Source organism: Bacillus rossius, chromosome 10 (genome assembly GCF_032445375.1).
Source record: "Bacillus rossius redtenbacheri isolate Brsri chromosome 10, Brsri_v3, whole genome shotgun sequence".
In the NCBI taxonomy this organism is placed as follows: Eukaryota; Metazoa; Arthropoda; class Insecta; order Phasmatodea; family Bacillidae; genus Bacillus; species Bacillus rossius.
The window spans coordinates 50483017-50503411 of record NC_086337.1 but is presented as its reverse complement, the minus strand read 5'-3'; the positions used below and the strand labels follow the sequence as shown (position 1 = coordinate 50503411).

At 39.3% G+C, this 20395-nt stretch overlaps 1 protein-coding gene and 1 non-coding gene across 2 annotated transcripts in view; both read left to right on the top strand.

The window, feature by feature from the left end:
- Window positions 1–20395, top strand: part of LOC134536344 (nephrin-like) — a 680062-nt gene that overhangs the window by 339578 nt on the left and 320089 nt on the right. The gene's annotated exons all lie outside the window — the stretch shown is intronic.
- Trnap-agg (transfer RNA proline (anticodon AGG)) lies at window positions 13081–13152 on the top strand. The gene has a single exon. It is a non-coding gene; the product is annotated as a tRNA-Pro (tRNA).

Genomic DNA, 20395 nt, shown 5'->3' with positions numbered 1-20395 from the left:
CGTGCCTTTAGCTTCCCCATTTCCTTGTCCGTTGTTCTCTGTGTCCGTGCTTGTCACGAGCCGTGCCTTTAGCTTCCCTGTTACCACGTCCGTTGTTCTCTGTGCCCGTGCCTTTAACGAGCCGTGCATTTGACTTCCCCGTTTCCACGTCTGTTGTTCTCTGTGCCCGTGCCTGTAACAAGCCGTGACTTTGGCTTCCCTGTTACCACGTCCGTTGTTCTCTGTGCCCGTGCCTTTCACGAGCCGTGCCTTTAGCTTCCCCATTTCCTTGTCCGTTGTTCTCTGTGTCCGTGCTTGTCACAAACCGTGCCTTTGGCTTCCCCGTTTCCACGTCGGTTATTCTCTGTGCCCGTGCCTGTCACGAGCCGTGCCTTTGGCTTCCCCTTTTCCTTGTCCGTTTTTCTCTGTGTCCGTTCCTTTAACGAGCCGTGCCTTTGGCTTCCCTGTTTCCACGTCCGTTGTTCTCTGTGCCCGTGCCTTTAACGAGCCATGCCTTTGACTTCCCCGTTTCCATGTTGGTTGTTCTCTGTGCCCGTGCCTGTCACGAGCCTTGCCTTTGGCTTCCCCGTTTCCTTGTCCGTTGTTCTCTGTGTCCGTTCCTTTAACGAGCCGTGCCTTTGGCTTCCCCATTTCCACGCCCGTTTTTCTCTGTGCCCGTGCCTTTAACGAGCCGTGCCTTTGGCTTCCCCGTTTCCACGTCCATTGTTCTCTGTGCCCGTGCCTTTAACGAGCCGTGGCCTTTGGCTTCGCCATTTGCACGTCCGTTCTTCTCTGTGCCCGTGCCTGTCACGAGCCGTGCCTTTGGCTTCGCCGTTTGCACGTCCGTTGTTCTCTGTGCCCGTGCCTTTAACGAGCCGTGCCTTTGGCTTCCCCGTTTCCACGTCCGTTGTTCTCTGTGCCCGTGCTTTTAACGAGCCGTGCCTTTGGCTTCCCCGTTTCCACGTCCGTTGTTCTCTGTGCCCGTGCCTGTCACGAGCCGTGCCTTTGGCTTCGCCGTTTGCACGTCCGTTGTTCTCTGTGCCCGTGCCTGTCACGAGCCTTGCCTTTGGCTTCCCCGTTTCCTTGTCCGTTGTTCTCTGTGTCCGTTCCTTTAACGAGCCGTGCCTTTGGCTTCCCCGTTTCCACGCCCGTTTTTCTCTGTGCCCGTGCCTTTAACGAGCAGTGCCTTTGGCTTCCCCGTTTCCACGTCCGTTGTTCACTGTGCCCGTGCCTTTAACGAGCCGTGCCTTTGGCTTCCCCATTTGCACGTCCGTTCTTCTCTGTGCCCGTGCCTGTCACGAGCCGTGCCTTTGGCTTCGCCGTTTGCACGTCCGTTGTTCTCTGTGCCCGTGCCTTTAACGAGCCGTGCCTTATGCTTCCCAGTTTGCATGTCCGTTTTTCTCTGTGCCCGTGCCTTTAACGAGCCGTGCCTTTGGCTTCCCCGTTTCCACGTCCATTGTTCTCTGTGCCCGTGCCTTTAACGAGCCGTGGCCTTTGGCTTCGCCATTTGCACGTCCGTTCTTCTCTGTGCCCGTGCCTGTCACGAGCCGTGCCTTTGGCTTCGCCGTTTGCACGTCCGTTGTTCTCTGTGCCCGTGCCTTTAACGAGCCGTGCCTTTGGCTTCCCCGTTTCCACGTCCGTTGTTCTCTGTGCCCGTGCTTTTAACGAGCCGTGCCTTTGGCTTCCCCGTTTCCACGTCCGTTGTTCTCTGTGCCCGTGCCTGTCACGAGCCGTGCCTTTGGCTTCGCCGTTTGCACGTCCGTTGTTCTCTGTGCCCGTGCCTGTCACGAGCCTTGCCTTTGGCTTCCCCGTTTCCTTGTCCGTTGTTCTCTGTGTCCGTTCCTTTAACGAGCCGTGCCTTTGGCTTCCCCGTTTCCACGCCCGTTTTTCTCTGTGCCCGTGCCTTTAACGAGCAGTGCCTTTGGCTTCCCCGTTTCCACGTCCGTTGTTCACTGTGCCCGTGCCTTTAACGAGCCGTGCCTTTGGCTTCCCCATTTGCACGTCCGTTCTTCTCTGTGCCCGTGCCTGTCACGAGCCGTGCCTTTGGCTTCGCCGTTTGCACGTCCGTTGTTCTCTGTGCCCGTGCCTTTAACGAGCCGTGCCTTATGCTTCCCAGTTTGCATGTCCGTTTTTCTCTGTGCCCGTGCCTGTAACGAGCCGTGCCTTTGGCTTCCCCGTTTCCACGTCCGTTGTTCTCTGTGCCCGTGCTTTTACCGAGCCGTGCCTTTGGCTTCCCCGTTTCCACGTCCGTTGTTCTCTGTGCCCGTGCCTTTAACGAGCCGTGCCTTTGGCTTCCCCGTTTCCACGTCCGTTGTTCTCTGTGCCCGTGCTTTTAACGAGCCGTGCCTTTGGCTTCCCCGTTTCCACGTCCGTTGTTCTCTGTGCCCGTGCCTGTCACGAGCCGTGCCTTTGGCTTCGCCGTTTGCACGTCCGTTGTTCTCTGTGCCCGTGCCTTTAACGAGCCGTGCCTTTGGCTTCCCAGTTTGCATGTCCGTTTTTCTCTGTGCCCGTGCCTTGCGAGTTAGGAGTATCGCCACCTACTAAATTTATTTATAACTGTTATTTACATAACTGGGAATGTTTATTTGCTTTAAAAAAAAATCGGTGTCGGTTTTAATGTCTAAAGACTCGTATGAATGAACAAGTCAGAAATTTATTTTCATTACATTTACAATTTTGTCTCAGAATTTCAAAGATAATTTTCTTAAATATTACAAAACAATTAAATCTCTAGTAGATAACAATATTGCGAATATTTTGTTAGCACATAATATTCTGAAACAATAAAATATACGAAATAAAATTTTATATATTTTTTTAGGTTACAATTATTTCAGATTTTTGTTTTGAATTATTGAAAGAAAGAAAATTCTGAATAGAATACACGGGTCAATGTTCGTCTGTCATAAACACAGTTGCTCCAAGATAAATTAGCTACGTATAGTAAACTTTTGAAAAAAATTAAATGTACATTTAAATTATAATAATTACTACAGAATTAATGTCTCAGCAATTAATATTAATAAAATATTTTTGATGCACGTAATTTTTTTATGGTGCCTTGGACAATATATGTTGCCCAGGCCTTTCATTAAATTCATTTTTTCGCCAAGCGAGATGCAAGGTGGTATTCCAAGTTTTAAAAAAAAAGAAAACCTTTTTAATATTTAAAGTCGTTCGCTCTGATAGCTGCCGCGCGCAGCGGTGCGTGCGCCGCGTCTACGCGGGTTTCCCCTTCCGCCGACAAACAAGGGTCGTTGCTACGCGGGAGACTGAGCGGAGGGAGGGGGGAGGACGGCATTAATATGAAAATTAAATGGCCGACATCTCGCCGCTCTTTGTCTCCGCGCGCCGAGGAAGGTTACGCGAAGCTGCAGCTTTTTTTTTTTCTTTCTTCCTTCTCTTCCCCTTCACTCGTGCATCGCAAACATCCTTAACAACACCAACACCAGCAGGGCAGCAGCGCTTAAGGGGGTGCGTAACATTTCAGGTCAAGATTTTATAGTAACAGTAATTACAGATCAAAATATATACTTTTTGAATAGTTTAACTGTCACGAAATAAATAAATAAATAAATATATAAATCGCATACGTTTTGCATAATTAGTTTCTTAAGTTATATTTTAAACCTTTATTGGTCCCTGCAAATAAAGAGAACCAACTTGAAAACAGGACTGACACTTTTTTTTTTTTTTTTTTTTTAGATTTATCTAAACTGCTTCTGGCTACTTCAATGAATGGTAAGAATTTTTTTTTTCCTTCAGAAAAAAATATATAGTTTTACCTGGCGTTTTAAAAGTGTCAACATTTGTGAGGACTTTGACAGCCAAGAAACATAAAATGTAGTTTCTTGATATAAATGCAAACGATATTATCAAGTAGCCAGTAGCATTTAAGTTAAAACCTAAAAAGTTTCAGATCTGAAATCCATTAATTTCTACTAATTTGTACAACCCAATAAATGTTAAAAACAAAAAAGTAACTTTTAAAGCTAGTTGTGCAAAAAGTATGAGCTGTATAAATTTTTCATTGCGTGAAGGTTAAAACATTTAAAAAAAATCTACAAGTTGATCTGTGATTCATAACCTGAAATGGTAGGCACACCCTTAAGGCAGTCAAACAGGGGTGCCCAGCTCGCTATATCCGTGTCGGTCCGACACGCCGTGTTGTATATTTCGTTTTCCTGTAAATGCTATTAATGATGTGTAACATCTTGGCTCAGGTCGATACACGGCATTTAGTGATTCGCGTCAAGAAGTGTAGTTGAAAACACAAGTTGCGTAAATTCATCACGCTCGACATTATTATTAAAGATTGCAACGTTAAATTTCGGGTATCTAGTTTCGTTTTATAAATGTATCTGAAACATGAGAACAACATGAACATGATCATTAGCGAATTTAGATGTTATAAATTACTGTCGAGTACTGAAAGACTTGTTTACATTTAATTTAAAACTAAATATCTCTTTTAAATGTTTCGTCTCGTATATCCTCAAAATATATGTACTAAAGAATATCTATTAGCGTTATAAATCCCTTTGATTAACAGTATATACTGACATACTGATAAGAAAAAGATATAATCAACGCTGCATGTGACGGAGCAATAAGATTAGAGACTTATCAGCCAACTTTGAATTGTATATCCTTGCTATTTGGAAATTTTCGTAAAGATGTACTTTTTTTTTTAAATGTGCGCCATCAAATCTAAGTTATAGTTCTGATCGCTCCTCACACCGTGACGAGTCCTGAAGGACGAAGGACTTTGTAGTCTGCCAACAGATGTCTTTGAGCTCGCTAGGTTCGCTGGTATACCTAGATGTTATTTTAAGATACGTGTAGTAATTTTTTTGTTTAAAATGTTGACTGAAAAGTGTCTGCATTAACATGAATGCACTACGACAAGAGGTTGGATGCGAATTCCGTAGGATCTATACTCGAGGTTGGACGATGAAGAAACTCCCATAAATGGTAATTTTTTTTGTAAATAGAACATAAATATTTATGAAAAAATACGGAAATTGGTTAATTTGTACATTTACATGCAAATATCTGTATCAGTACAAAATAGTTTTTTCAATAATACCAGGTTTTGTTTCTTAATCGGGAATTAACGCTTTGTGTTGTCCCAGTACCTCCAATAGTAAAATTTATTTGCAAACCATTCTCTGGATAGCTTTTTCCAGTATTAATTGCGTACGTAAATACGCACAATAAAGCAGAATAAAGTCAAATGGTAGAATATTCAATTATCTTATCCGTAGTTTTTAAAAATGTGTTCTTGAATGAAAGATTCTTCGTAATATGTATTATTATTATCTTGAAAATGTTATTTCATATATGCGAAAATAACCATAGCCACGAGTTGTATACAATGTTACGTTATCTATTTTTGTAGTATTAAAAACAATTTCTTGGCAACTGGTTTCCTAAGGAATCTTTTGTTAAAGCACAGAATTTTTTGACGTGACAACGTCTAATAAATCGATGAACGCCGGCTGCACGCACAAAGAAGTGTCCCGTAACGCACATTGTCCCGCTACGCTGTGTCCCGTTACGCTCATTGTACGCTTGCGCCGCATCTATCTCCCTTCCACTCGATTGGAACAAACATCGATTTGACTTTTTCGAGGCACATTAAACTTGAAACACTCCCATTCGTTTCCTACTTTTCCTATCATCGTCCTGTCCTTAACAGAATAACACAGATTGGATGAAGTTAAATAGTAAACATGTATAAAAGTTAAAGTTAAAATAATCTCTTCGTTAAAGTAATAAACATAGGCCTATTTGAATTAATGGGTGCAAATAAAAGTAAATTTATCAATTAAATTGTAGATTTCATTTCACTCCTTCTTTGTATCCATATACGAAATAGTGATAATTCAATAAAAATGATACAATTTTATTCATAAAAGTATGCAATCATTTCATCAATGTTTTGTTATGACGTCACGTTAAACTATCGTCCGTAAACCGACTTTACAGACAACCAATTTTTTTTCTATGTGGATGGTTTTGAAGGAGAAAAAAGAAAATGGTGGGGGAGGGGGAGGGGGCAGAGATGGCAGTCTGGCGCGTTGGAAATTTCTTGAAAGCAGCGTGGAAATTTCGCGCAGCCCTCGTGCGATTGGGTGGCGGAGAATCGCCGTGGGGGCAATTTCGCCGCCGTCGCGAAGAGAAAGTGTGTGTGAGTGGACCGACGCATCAGCGCCGCCCCCGGATCAGCGATTTTCCGCAGTTTTTTTTCTTTCCTTTCCCTCTCAATTTTTTTTTTCTTCCGCTCCTTCCTAGGAGGTCTCCCCCTCCCCTCCCCCAACCTCTTCCTCGTACACAACCAATTGACGATGTACCTAACACCCGCTCGTTTCTCCTTTTCTGCACCTGAACTTCGTCGTTACGTTACATCACGTTACTTGAAGGAACCTTCGCGCGATGTTTGCCCTGCCTTGCGAAACATCCGTTCTACGAGAAGTGCTTACGTTAGTATCGAGTTGAAGGGGAAGAAGAAACTAAAACATTGCTCGAGTTGTTTCTCCGTCGTAAATGGCCTCATATCAGTGTACAGGAAGCTTAGCAAAAGTGGGAAAAAATAAAACAACCAGTTTTTGGTGCTTTTCCGCTGTCGAACGTAGAGAATTCTCGTTCCCCATTTAATGGATCTTTCTCTTACGGTCTAGGGAAGTATTTTTTCATCTTTTATTTTTCAAGTCGTGACCGATACTTTCAAGTTAAATTTTCTTCCTTATTTTCCCTTTTGAGTAAAATATCTGATTATTGAGTAAAAAATTTGCCAAGTTACTTGTGCATAAATTATAAATTTTTGTAAAGTATCCGGTAAGAAATTTGAATTTTTGAAGAAAAACAAATTACAGATTTATTTTAAAAGGGAAAATTTATCTTTGGTGTCGAAAAAAAATCTATTTAAGAACTTTTTACCATATACCAAAGTTATAGATTAATTATACTGACTTCATGAATATTAAACTTTGACTTGATTTACACTAAAGTAAGTCTGTAGACACATTAACGAAGGTTTCATATGTCTGATGAACGGTAACAATTACTAATTTGAATATATATTGAATAATCCTTATTAATGTAGTAGTTCAAATAAATTCGTCTTCAAAGAGAGATAAGTCACTCTGTCTCTCTCTCTCATGCTGTCCTGCTCTCTGCTAGCGTCTTCATAGTTAAAAATTATGGATTTTTGATGTGGCCGGAGTCTTATCGTGCTCGCGCTGGCAGTTCTACTGCAGATTTGTTTATTGACGTCGTAAACTATTCCTCTGCAGATGTCCCGCCAGCTGTTTTCATCCACACGACACGTCCACGTGTGACCGCCGCTGGTGGGGGGGGGAGGGGGGGACACGTAATAAGCCCTAGCGCGAAGTTAAGCGTCCGCGCGCAAGGAGTGGGGAGACAGTAAGTATTTTATCGCGCTCACCGGTGCCCCAATAAACGCCGGGGGGGGGGGGGGACGCCGAGTGACCGCAACACGGCGTCGGGGGGCGCTTTTTTTAACGCCCCGCGCGCCAATAATAAAACTGCCGACCGCGCGCGCGGGGAAGTGAAGATAGGTGGGAGGCGCTTCACTCGCCGCTGCTTCTTCTTCGTCAATCCCTGTTCAGAGTGTCCACAAGGAAAATATATTTCGTACCAACATAGGCAAGAAAAAAATACTAGATTTGAAAAAAAAAGTACTAAATCATAATTTGTTATGGTTTTTAACAATTTAGGAAGATATTATGACATTGCAATGCTCGAACTTATATATCACACCACACAAACATACATTCCATAGTTTTTAAAAATAATTTCGCTTAATAATAAAACATATTGGAGTTACTATAATATTACTTTATTAAAAAAAATGTACTAGAACTGTACTGGACCACTAAAAAAAGTTATAAAAGTTCTAGATCTAGTAGGAAAGTACTAACTGTGGACACCCTGGGTCCGAGGCATCTCCTACTCCCTCGCGCATTATCGCCGACCAGGCGGGGAGACCTCCAACCTTCCCCTCACCCCTCAAACCCTTCCGCAACCACTCATGACGTCGACGTGCGGGATGCGCAGGGTCGTATCTCGCCTTATCGCCGTCGGAGGCAAGGATCGACGGCTGTCCGCTGCACTGCGAAATAAAATTTCCACCCGTGAAATTATGAAGAACGTTGGTCACTAATCATTAGAGACATGCATAATTCACGGATTCATTTCACTATAGGCGAGCATCAAAACAACTTTACCTTCGTACCGCTTCTGCGATTGGCCCACATTTTTTATCCGGGGAACTGTGAGCCAATGGGAAACACTAAACCAAGAAAGTGCCGAATTACGGTCAGCCTAGTTGAGACGTCTCACGCGTCAGTAGCCAATGGACAGGTGTCATTTAAAGGACAGTGGAGTCTATCCTAGAGGTCAATGAATCCGCGAATTTTGTAGGTCTCTACTAATCATACAGGATTTTTTTTTCATATTTACTATTATCCTCGTAAATTTAGGGGTTCTGCTTTACTTACTAAAAACGTTAATCCTCAGAATAATCTTGGCATAATAACAAAACATTCAATGTTGGTGATATCCCAGTGTGTGATAACAATGATATATATATAAAACCGTAATGAAGGAATTTGCTCGGCATTTCTCGACTTATTCTAGACATCGTAACCCCTCTCCCCTTATCGAAGATGTAGGCCTACAAGGGGGTTAAATGTAACAGAGATAGTGGCAAAGTACTAAGTGCTACAAAAATGTTTTTTACTAACAAACTCCATTTACAATTTGAGCGACAAACCTGATCAATTACAATGCAGTTTATTCCGTCATGACTGGTCTTACAATATACTCACTAGTTCCTGCAGAGCTTTGCGAACATGAAATTGTAAAGGCGAAACACTAGCTTTAACTCAGGTGTATACAATACTGTTAATTTCAAGAACTGCGCGATACACCTTGAATGTGCTGTTATTGCTCTCAAACAAAAAGTAAGTGGTGTCCATGAATCAGTTACACTGTCAAAAAAACTATCAACAATTATCACCATATACTTAACCCATAAATCATTCACAACAATTTTAGTTATCTGAAAAATCGGCCTATTACCAATTTTTTTTTTAATAAGATCCAAACTCTTGAGAACTTTAAATCTTTACCAAAATTAACGTTATACCGTAAACCAGATAAAATACGTCAATCACGAATATAATATCACTTTAGTTTAGCAAATGATATTAACAGCAAGACCTCAAGCATATAAATACTAGATTTTATGTTATCAAAATTGACAACATACTTGAGCAAATAATAATAATAACTCTGTGAAACGTGTTGACCACTATTTACAACTCCGCTCATGCAGCGGACTAAAAGAAAAGTACTTTTTTTTTGACGTGACAACGTCTAATAAATCGATGAACGCCGGCTGCACGCACGAAAAAGTGTCACGTTCCGCCTGAGCCTATCGTGCAAGAATCGGCCAACCACCGTGCGAGAAAATCATCTATAATATCAAACAGGTTGAGGCGGGCTTTTTGACTAATTTTTCGTGATTATATGTTAACAAATTATTTAAATTAAATTTGCAAAAAAAACTGTAAATAATATTTTAAAATTAAAAAATATGCAATTTTTCATCAATGTTTTCTTACGACGTTATCGCGTAAAATTATCGTCCGTAAACCGACTTTACAGACAACACTCTTTTTTTCCGTAAAATATTAATAAACTTAAATGAAATGTTGTGGTTACAAGTAATTACATATTTATTTGTGATATAGTCTGGGGATGAAGAGCTAGGGAAGAGGTATGGCAAGCCGGGATAGCAGCGAGCGAGGGGCAGGTTCCCTGAGGCCACCGAAGGAATGGGTGTAAAAAATACGCCCCGAAAGCCCCGGCTGTTAGGAGAGAAAGAAGTGCACTCCACAGAACGAAGCCTCTCTGTTCCGCCCGCCCCTCCTGATTCAGCGCGACGCCTTACAATGAGCCGGCAGATCATTATGGCGTTTTCGCGTGGAGGCGAAGAAAAAAAGTTTTTAGTCTGCAAAGAACCCCGTGTCTTGCAGGCTGAAGGGTGGAAGTGAATTAACGATTTTCATAAAAGCTGCGGTTTATAAAGAAGTTTCTTTTTTTTTTTACGTGTAGTTACGTTGTAAGAGGTTACTTGGTGCTCGCGCGCAATAAGAAGTAGCGCTCATGAGGTTCCCACTCGTACCTTTGGAGTGACTCATAACATGAGACCAAGACGGCAACGAAGAGGTGAGGAACTCAGTTTAATCCTAGACGCTATGCTGTCCTAACTGTTTCTGTGCATAATCGTGTGCCGTAAAACTCTTGCTTCAAATATTTTTAACTTGTAAGTAACGAAATTAATTGTGTTCTTCATACCCTCATGTATTTGATTTCCAAGGAAATAATGTTTCATCGGAAGTAGTAAGAATTGAATATCCGATGCAAAGAAATCATTAAAATACTACTTAAATTTGTAGTATTTGCCAAGTAAACTGACAGGTCAAAATGAACAAAGTGGACTCGGAAAATGACTTGTGTGATGTGTACATTGCTCTAGAAAACTTAACTAAGAAGTACAAAGGGTAATAATATATGGGAGTACCTGATTAAAAGCCTGGTGCGGCCATTTCGATTCGGTTTTTTTTCTTCAAAGTTTACCGAATTCACGCCGTGCCAATGCTGGGACGGTTTCTCACCAAAGGCTTATTATTTTTTCATATAACCTAACTTTGTGGATATTTTTATATAATAAATTTCTGTTATGTTGTTAAATTTACTAGATACGCCTTAACTTCGCCACTTAAAATAAGGCAATAAATAATATATAATAAAATAATTTAATGCAAACATAATTATGAACATCAATGCTGTTGAAATATAAAGTGAATATATTATTTTATTATTGGTTCTATATATCATTAATAATCTGCGTTTTATAGGAAAACGTTTCTTTAATTTCAATGAAATTTGACTAGCTAATAATAAGTTAATTTTTATTTATGCTCTTCAGAGCGTTGGGAATCACCAATAAATCAATAAATCAATAAATATAAGGCTTTAAAAATAAACGTGGAGTTTGTATTTCCTCAGTGAATGTGTTTTCAAATGTCTGCAGGTAAATTAATTGTTTACATTTTTTCAGGCGGTAAACCTGAATAAAAATGATTTTCAAAATACGTTTACCAGGAATATGAACATTTTATCTGTGTGATGTCTGAAATGTTTGTATCAAATTATAATTGACAGGTGCCCGTTAATTCACGCTTTTTTCGAGAATCAACAACCTAACGTCAGAATTTCTTTCGTTACACTTGGCTAATTAAGCCTCTATTAGCTAACCCGCCCCGTGAATTATTTGATCAACGGTAAATATTTAGCGTTCAAATGGCTGCGATGCGTTTGGCCCGAACCAATAAGAAGCAGTTTTCAAACAACCGAACTGACAGTAAATACAGGTATGCTGCTTATTTCGGACTGGGCTGCAAAACATATGTTGAAAAATAATAAAGAAAAATCACTTTTTAAGTTAAAACAATATAAGTACTTTACTAAAAGTAAATTATGTAGATTACTTATAATTTTTCAAATGTATATTTAAGATGAAGATTCTTTGGTGCTTATTTTTACTTTAAATTGTGATATTTAGGTATTTCCACTTTAACGAAAAATTTATTTTGAAAGAAATTTCTGAACCTATTTAAAATATCTTGTCAATAATATTTTCAATGCAGTTTTTTTAATCTGTATAAATTAATTTACATTTTTGTTCGGCTTTTTCAGCAAACCAAAAACACGGTTGTCTGCACTGGAAGAACTGGGCAGCCTCGTGACTTTAATAACCCTCTAAACCAAAATCATTGAGTTCTTCAGGCACTAAAAAAAAATTTATATTTCATTCCTGTTTCCTCCGAACGGATAAATTACGTACTTACTGCGATTCTGTTGGAACAAAGGAGACACGTGTGAATTATATACATTTAAATTTGTGAAACTGCCAGCGCATACCTCTGATATCATTATTATTTATTTATTTTTTATTCAGCTCCAGTTGGCGCAGTATAGGCATTAAAGCTTTCTGTAACACTGAACCATATTACAAAAATCTTGTAAGTAATATCTATTAATCAAACATAAAATTACATACAAAAAATAAAAAATAAAGCAATTACCGATGAATAATCAACCAAATTAGAGATACATTTTGCTTTATTAAAAAAATTATAATACGAAAATTAAAATTATTATTACGGTTTTTTTACATAGCCATAGCTGGTTACACTAAATGTCATCAGAAACCGTTATAACGGATAAAAATTACGTAGAATGTAAAAACAAACCAAAATCAGAAGATGTAAAAAATTACAACAAATATACCACATGATTTATTCCAAGAAATTAATTGTTCAGATACATTATCCTCTTCCCAGGAACCATTCAATAATATACAATTCTTATTTATGATACTGATACTGTGATTCATACACTCAAACAAATTCATTCAGTGTCTGCTATTATAATAGTGATGATTTTATGAATTCTTCTCATGCGCTAAAATTTATTTGTAATTGAAACAGAAATACTCATGTAAATATACAGATATTTGTTAATTGGTGCATTTACGTAAAAACAACATATCACTACCAAATAGTGTTCGCAGTAATACTGGGTTCAGGTTATTATCCCGCCAATTAGGCTTTATGTTTTCCCAGTACCTATATTAGTTAAAGTTATTTATAAACCGTAGTCTGAATAGCTTTCCAGTATCACTATTTCTTGGCAACTGTTTTACAAATTAATATTTTATAAAAATACAGAAAAAAATTCATTTTTGTGTGTCGAAAGAGAAGGAAAAGTTTCACCGATACTTATGATAATGTTGATATTCCATAAAATAATGTCCATAAAAAAATATCCTAAGATGCACGATCGGGCGTTTGGCTCTCTCGTCTGTGAAAAGAAAGCATCCCCCGTGTGACAGGTTTCAACTGCCTCTACAGCCAGAGGTCAACACTCCCGCAGAACCTGTTCCGTCAGCTGACGCGCTGACACGTGAGCTACATACCACCACACGGAGCCTTCTTTTCCATCGGCTCGTTGGTCTAGGGGCATGATTCTCGCTTAGGGTGCGAGAGGTCCCGGGTTCAAATCCCGGACGAGCCCGTGTTTTTATTTTACATTTTAATGAAGACCTAGCATTAAATAAAGTCGCTACACGGAACATTCCTGAGATTATCATTTTTCCTGACTTTACCAAATTTAAAATTAAGTCTTAGCATACACTTAAATAATTGGTTGTCTGTAAAGTCGGTTTACGGACTATAGTTTAACGTGACAACGTCATAACAAAACATTGATGAAGTGATTGATCCAGAAGAAAATGAAATATCATATTCGGCCTGAGACTGAGCCGTAGTAGGTTTTTGTAACCAAACCATTTAGGCATTAAAAATATTATATTCTTTGAGGAAGAAATGTTTTTAAAATTTTTTATCTTTTGTATGATAAAATCTACCTCTGCATACTTATATGAATAAAATTGAATCATTTTTATTGAATTATCACTATTTTGTATGGATACAAAGGAGGAGTGAAATTAAATCTACAATTTAATTAATAAATTTACTTTTATTTGCATTCATTAATTCAAATATATTTATTACTTTTGAAGTGTCGTGCGCACCGTATTTATTTTTACAAGTGCAAAAAAAAAAATTCAGCCGCCGGGATTTCATCCGTCAACCTATCAATTGGTAGTCAGCGATGCTAATCGCACAGCCACGAGGCCATATTGGAAACAATTTTTTTCTGATGGTATAAAATAATAATATTCCACGCACGATATTTGTTTGAATTTCTTTTAACTAGCATATTCTCTGTTGGACTCGAAATATTTACACGCTCGTGGGCTCATAACTATAATACGGTATGTGATTTAGTTGATCAAATAATAACTTATGACAAATAATTACCAATGTCAAACTAAAGCGTGAAAAGTATCATACGAGCAATAAATATTTAGTTACACAGCTAAAACAATAGTCATACAACACTGTTTAAATATACTGATTTACACTAGTCATTAAAATAATACGTACTGGTAAGAACGCCATTTCCTTGCAAATATACTCCCGTGGTGTACAACAATAACCTCGAACCCCGCTATGTTGTCGTATGCCCCAAGCTGTGTGTGGCGACATGCGCAGGCGTGATCCAACCGGTGCGACCCGCCTATCCCTGCAGCATGGCGGGGTGAAACCTGAGCAATACGCCGCCACGTGCCGGCCGAGTTCTTTGTACCGTCCGCAACATACCAGAGAGATGCCACGCATGCGTAACCAGGACACATCCGTAGTGGGACATCCGTAGTGGGACAATTTTTCGTGCGTGCAGCCAGCGTTCATCTATTTATTAGACGTTGTCACGTCAATAATTTACAAGTCTCAATGGTATATCTTAACAGTTAAAATTAGAGTATTTACAATTGAAGGTAATTGAACCTTGTTTGTCTTACAAATTTTCAGTATGTGCAACTTGAGTTATACACCTCACATCCAAGTCCGGAGTAAAGGAAGAAATAAACTCTTCAATTTTGTGTCTCAACTCTGGCAAGTCGTCAGGTAGCGTTGGAACGTGGGAAGCCCCGAAATAACAAAAAAATCGCATGGCGTTATGTCAGGTGAACGTGGTGGCCAGCGAAAAAAAAAAGAGCTCTGTCGTCTCGACCATTACGACCAATCCAACGGTCAGGGACTTCGTCGTTCAACCACTCTCGGTCAAAGAGATTTCGATGGGGTTGGAGTCAATCATGTTGCAGATAAAGTTTACAAGCTCACACCACTACTCATCGACATTTTGCGTGGGTGTCGCGTGCAAGCGAGAGAAAACTGTTTTGAGTTGCTCTACAACGCTCACGGTTGATACTGTTAAGGGGTTGCCTCCCATTTCAGGTCAAGATTTTATATTTATAGTAATTACAAATAAATTTGTAGACTTTTACATTGTTTAACTTTGACGAAATGAAATATATATACAGCGCATACTTTTTGCACAATTAGCTGCCAAAGTTACATTTTTACGTTTTTGGGTTGTACAAATAAGGAGAATTAAAATTATTGCAAAACAGAAACTTTTTAGGTTTAAATGCAATGCCACTGGCTACTTCAAGAAATGTTTTGAATTTCTTTCAGATAATATTAATTAATTTTACCCGGTATTTCCAAATTCTCAAATTTGTTACGATTTTGACAGCCAAGAAACATGAAATGAGTTTTTGTGACAGAAATACAAACCATGTCATGAAGTAGCCAGTGGCATTGCAATTAAACCTAAAAAGTTTCAGTTGTGCAATAAATTAAATTCTCCTTAATTGTACAACCCAAAAACGTTAAAAATGTAACTTTGGCAGCTAAATATGCAAAACGTATGCGCTGTATATATATATATTTTTCATTTCATGAAAGTTAAACGATTGAAAAAAGTCTTTAAAATGATCAGTGATTAATATAAATATAAAATCCTGACCTGAAATGGGAGGCACCCCCTTAAAATTTAAAAGCTGGGACACTCGTTTGTGGACATACTGCAGACGAGGTCAAATATACCTCAAGAGGACTCTAGACGGGCACCCTTCGCTCGCCGATGAGCCGTCAGTCAGCGGCTTGCCTCAGACCGCGAGCTCAATACGAGGAAGCTCCCCGATCGACCAAGGTTGCAGTAGTTTGATCAAACACACACGTCTGCAGCGCCTGCGGAACACCTCCGCGAACAATTTCAGCGCCAGAGGATTGATTTCACGTCAGGATCGCGAGGCATCTCAAGAATGCGTGTTCGAGCTTGGGTTTGGTGATGACACACGGGAAGGGGGGGTTGGCAGGAAAGGGGTGAGGGGGAGGGGGGAAACACGGGCCTGGTCGCGTGGAGGCGGCACCGCGCCACTTAATATCGGCTGTCGTCGGAAGCGCAGAAGCGCCGCGCCGCGACTAACCACTGCCCGCGGAGAGCTCGTCGCGTGATCAAAGCCCGGGGAGTGCGGTGTTAATTAACCGGCGCAGACGAGAACGCGAGGGGACCACGTGTTCGCATCGCGTGGGCGAGTTCTCATCCCTTTCTGCTGCGATGGGCGGTGCGTGTTAGGTTCGCGATTTCGGAGGGAGTGTTGTCGTAACTTACAAACACACCAGATGACATTTTTCATAAATTTTTGCCTGTTCTAAGAACAGAAATATTCTTTTGAAACTGCAGATATTTGTGACTTTGTACATTTTCAGTGAAACAAAAATAGTGTTTGCAGTAATACTGTGTTCGGATTCTCATCCGGGGAATTTATGCTTTTTTGTTGTCCCAGTACCTCCAACAGTTAAAAGTTATTTGCAAATCTGAATGTATCTTTCCAGTACTAACTGCACTCGTTAATTAGCATTATAAAATATAATTTGGTTTAATAATTATCTTTCACATAGTTTAAAATAATTATGGCTGAAGAAAGCACAAATTATAATATAAATCTTTGCGTCAATTTTTGTAAGAAATTCTCAGTATTATAACAAAAAAAGTATTTGATGTATGCAAAAATAACCATAGCCATGTGATGTACAAATTTACAATTTCTTTCTTGTAGTTTTACAAACTATTCTTACCAACTTGTTTCCGAAGGGATCTGCCTTAAATGTACAGAGATTTTTTTTTTGTGTGCGCCAAATTATGAAAATCAAACGATAGATAATTGCTATATTCTAATATAACTGTTATACCGAATTAACGTCTTTCGATTCTTATACTTTCCTCAAAGGAAACAAGTCTTGTTCTTCTGGCGTATTGAAATTTTCAAATTTAACCAGTTCATAATTACAGTTTGAAATATTACACTACAGATAGCAGTCCCTACGTGTTTTAAATGTGAACTATACTAGGCACGCCTACGAACCACTTAAAAATATTTAGCACTCAGTTTAGTTCGCAAAAAGTACGTTCTTTTTTACTTAGTGCCTTAAATCGTATTGCGAAGAATATAGCAAACACGGCAAGCATATGTTCAAAGCTGTTCGTATTGTTATAATAATAAAAAAAACTTGCATTTTTATAATCTTCAATTAAAAAATTTTTAAAAAAATTTCTTGAGTAATATATATTTGTAGAATTGTCAAAAAAGTTTAGACTGTGGTTTCACGAGAAATTAATATCTGGGGATAGGGGTTCGTTATTTATAACTATTGTGTCAGACGTAGCACATTAGACGACGGAAGTTCGTATTCGACTCCCATTTAACTACAGAAAGATGTGGCAGTTTACGTGAAACCCTCTGGGAGCGGTGAGCTCTTTAGAACACGGCATTGTCAGCTTGTCCGGCGAGTTTTGAGCCCCTAAAGACCCGCATTTTAGCCTCGTGCCATTACGGGGGGGAAAAAAAAAGAGAGACTTCATTTTCGCCTTGAATCGCATCTGACGCCTTGCTCCGCGGCCTTTGAGATTGCAATCAATGTGAGTGCCCGCGATTAACGGAGGCACTATGTACCCCAGCGGCGACGCCGCCTGTGTCTTCAGGGGGGGGGGGGGGCCGGGGGGGAGGTGGTAGCAAGTGGGGCGCCACTCCCTTAAAACAAATAATTTCCCTGACGGCCCCTTGTCTTGTCTCCGGGGGGTAGCCGTAGGGGAGGTTTGAGATCTAACGAAGTGAAGAAGACAGCCGGGCGAACACTGTGTCCGTCTGTACAGGAGGAACAACGTATATAGTTCTCAGACCCGAGAGAGGACCTTCTTTGGAAAGCGTTCGTTTAACGTCGGGCATTACAAGAGTTCCCTAACGAGGGAAAATAAAATTACATCGCCGCGAATTGCTCAGCGACGATTTATTCACAGGCCAAGCTCCCGAGACGGTGATGCCAAGTCGCCTAAATAACTCTTCACATCGACTGGTGGAAAATGCAAAAGCACTTTGCAGTCTTGGAACTGGTGGAAGAAGATGAAAACGTCTTCCTCTGCTATGACAATTTATGCATTGTTACAAAACAGAACAAGTACTACTATTAAAATGGTCTATATTCCTCTGCTTCCTCTTTCGGTGGTTCATTCTTTTTTAATTATATATCAGCATCATATATATATATTGTAATATTCTCATAAATCTGTATCTGAAATAAAGAAACGGAGGAGCTACAAGAATACAACTCTGCAAAATATTAATTTTTCTTTACATTTCAAGGAAACCAAACACTAAAAAATAAATATCATTAACTTGAGAACGCTATTATTTATCACACAAATGCTTCAATTTCGCCTACGCTTAACATAACCACCCCTGTATTTCTTTCACAAACGAACCGTTTAAATTTTTTTCTTGATGTAGAAAGGAAAAAAAAAAGTTTTGTGTAATAGTGTATACTCGTTATAATTTATACTGCTATGGCATTGCTAAAATAACCTAAACATTTCAAAACACATACAATGACACTAGGTAGGTTAAAATGTTTGTATATTTCTTATTGTTCAATCGACTCAAATCAAGATGTAAATATTTTTTACAAACAAACCTTACCTTTATTGAGCTGATCCAACGTTTAAGATTTAACATTATTTATTTTATAACGAAATTCTTTCATTCAACAAGGCGTCGAATAAAAGAAACAATAAATTTCTTGATACCCTACAGTGTGATTAATACTGCGCTATCTCTCGATTGTGATGTTAACTGCAGTTATCTTAATTTGATTGCCAGCATTATAAAGCATATTTTTATGTTACCATTATTTCTTGTAAGACTATAAATGATAACAAAAAGCATTACAGGATAGTGTCAATATAATATAGCTTTATTTTTTAATCCATATAGGTTGTGTATGCCCTGTTGTTTTCACGAAAGCGATATATACGGATTTAAATACGCCTATGCGCATTATTTTAGAGATTTCTACCCCAAAGAATTATAGCTTTCGTTCGCGCATGCAAGCGAGCAGTCGAAAGTTAAACTCCAATCCTCTATATATATATATATATATATATATATATATATATATATATATATATATATATATATATATATATATATAGCGCCTATATATATATTTATATATATACATACATATATATACATATATATACATATATACATATATATACATACATATACATATATATATATATTTAAAGGTTTTTATTTTATTTTCTGTAGTAGTTAAAAATGTCTCAGTTTTAGTTCTTAAGCTATTAAGTAATATTAATTAACGATCATAAGTTTTTTAAGTATGATTTTTATATAGTTGTGTAGTACAGTGATTAGACCCGATCTACAGTGACACGTAAACGGAGACGGATCACGTAAACGCAGACGGATCTCACAGAACACAGTTTTAACAATAGCGCGCAGACGGAGACGGAACCGTACGGATCAGCTTCGTTTACGTTGCTCCGCGCGACCAAGAGAAGCCGAGTTCTTGGCTGCGGCAGTAGCCTTTTTGTTTGTTTATGTTCTAAATACGTTTAAAATGGTTTAAAGTGCAAAAATATCTAGTGTTATATTATTACTTCGTCGTATTTTTTTTAATCATTTATGTAAATTCTGCCCGTTTATGGATTCGAAGCATGACACATATGTATTATTTAAATTAAATTAATATTTCGTAACCTTGGAATGCTATCTCGTTAGTTGCCATTTGTTAAGTTTCCATGCAATGTGGAAGCAGATAGACGCAATAGTGAAATGCTCCGTAAGATCCGTCTCCGTTTACGTGATGCGTCTGTGTTTCCGTGCCATTGCAGAACGGACCTAGTCAGGGGTGTATGTGTGTCAGTGAGGCGGGATGATAAGCGCGACGTTCGCTGGTGCTTCTTGCGCGGTGTCGCCTCTGGACTGGCGCGCAGTCTTCTCGTCATATATAGGGCAACTGTAGCATAGAAATTAAATCCCTCATGTCCTTGAAGAATCTGTACCGGTTATTTTATGTCTGAAAATTACTCTGAAAACACGCCTTTCATCCATTTTAACTATTCTAAAAATGGAGTTTAAAAACTTAACCCGGGATCAGAATTAAGTACTTTCCGGCGTATTCTCAGATGCTTTTCGTAAACATATCCCACTCGGATATCTTCAGCAGTTTTCAAATCGCGTTTGTTTTTCCTGAAACTCTGCGCACCGTGTGCGTGCCCGGGTGGGCGTGACTCCCAAGTGTAAGAATGTCACTTAATTCGCCGTTAAGTAATGATCAGAAGTAATTATGACTTGTAAACTGAAAGCGCAGGCTTGGCTGCGCCTCTGTTTCCACGGCCAATACTAGATGACCCCGCTCACGCCTACCAACGCCAGCACACGACAGTTCCCTAACCTCGGGCGAGAGCGGAAAAGGAGGGGGGGGGGTTATCTGACGTCACGTCGTACAAGAACCACATGTGTTTGGTAAGAGGGGAAAGGGGA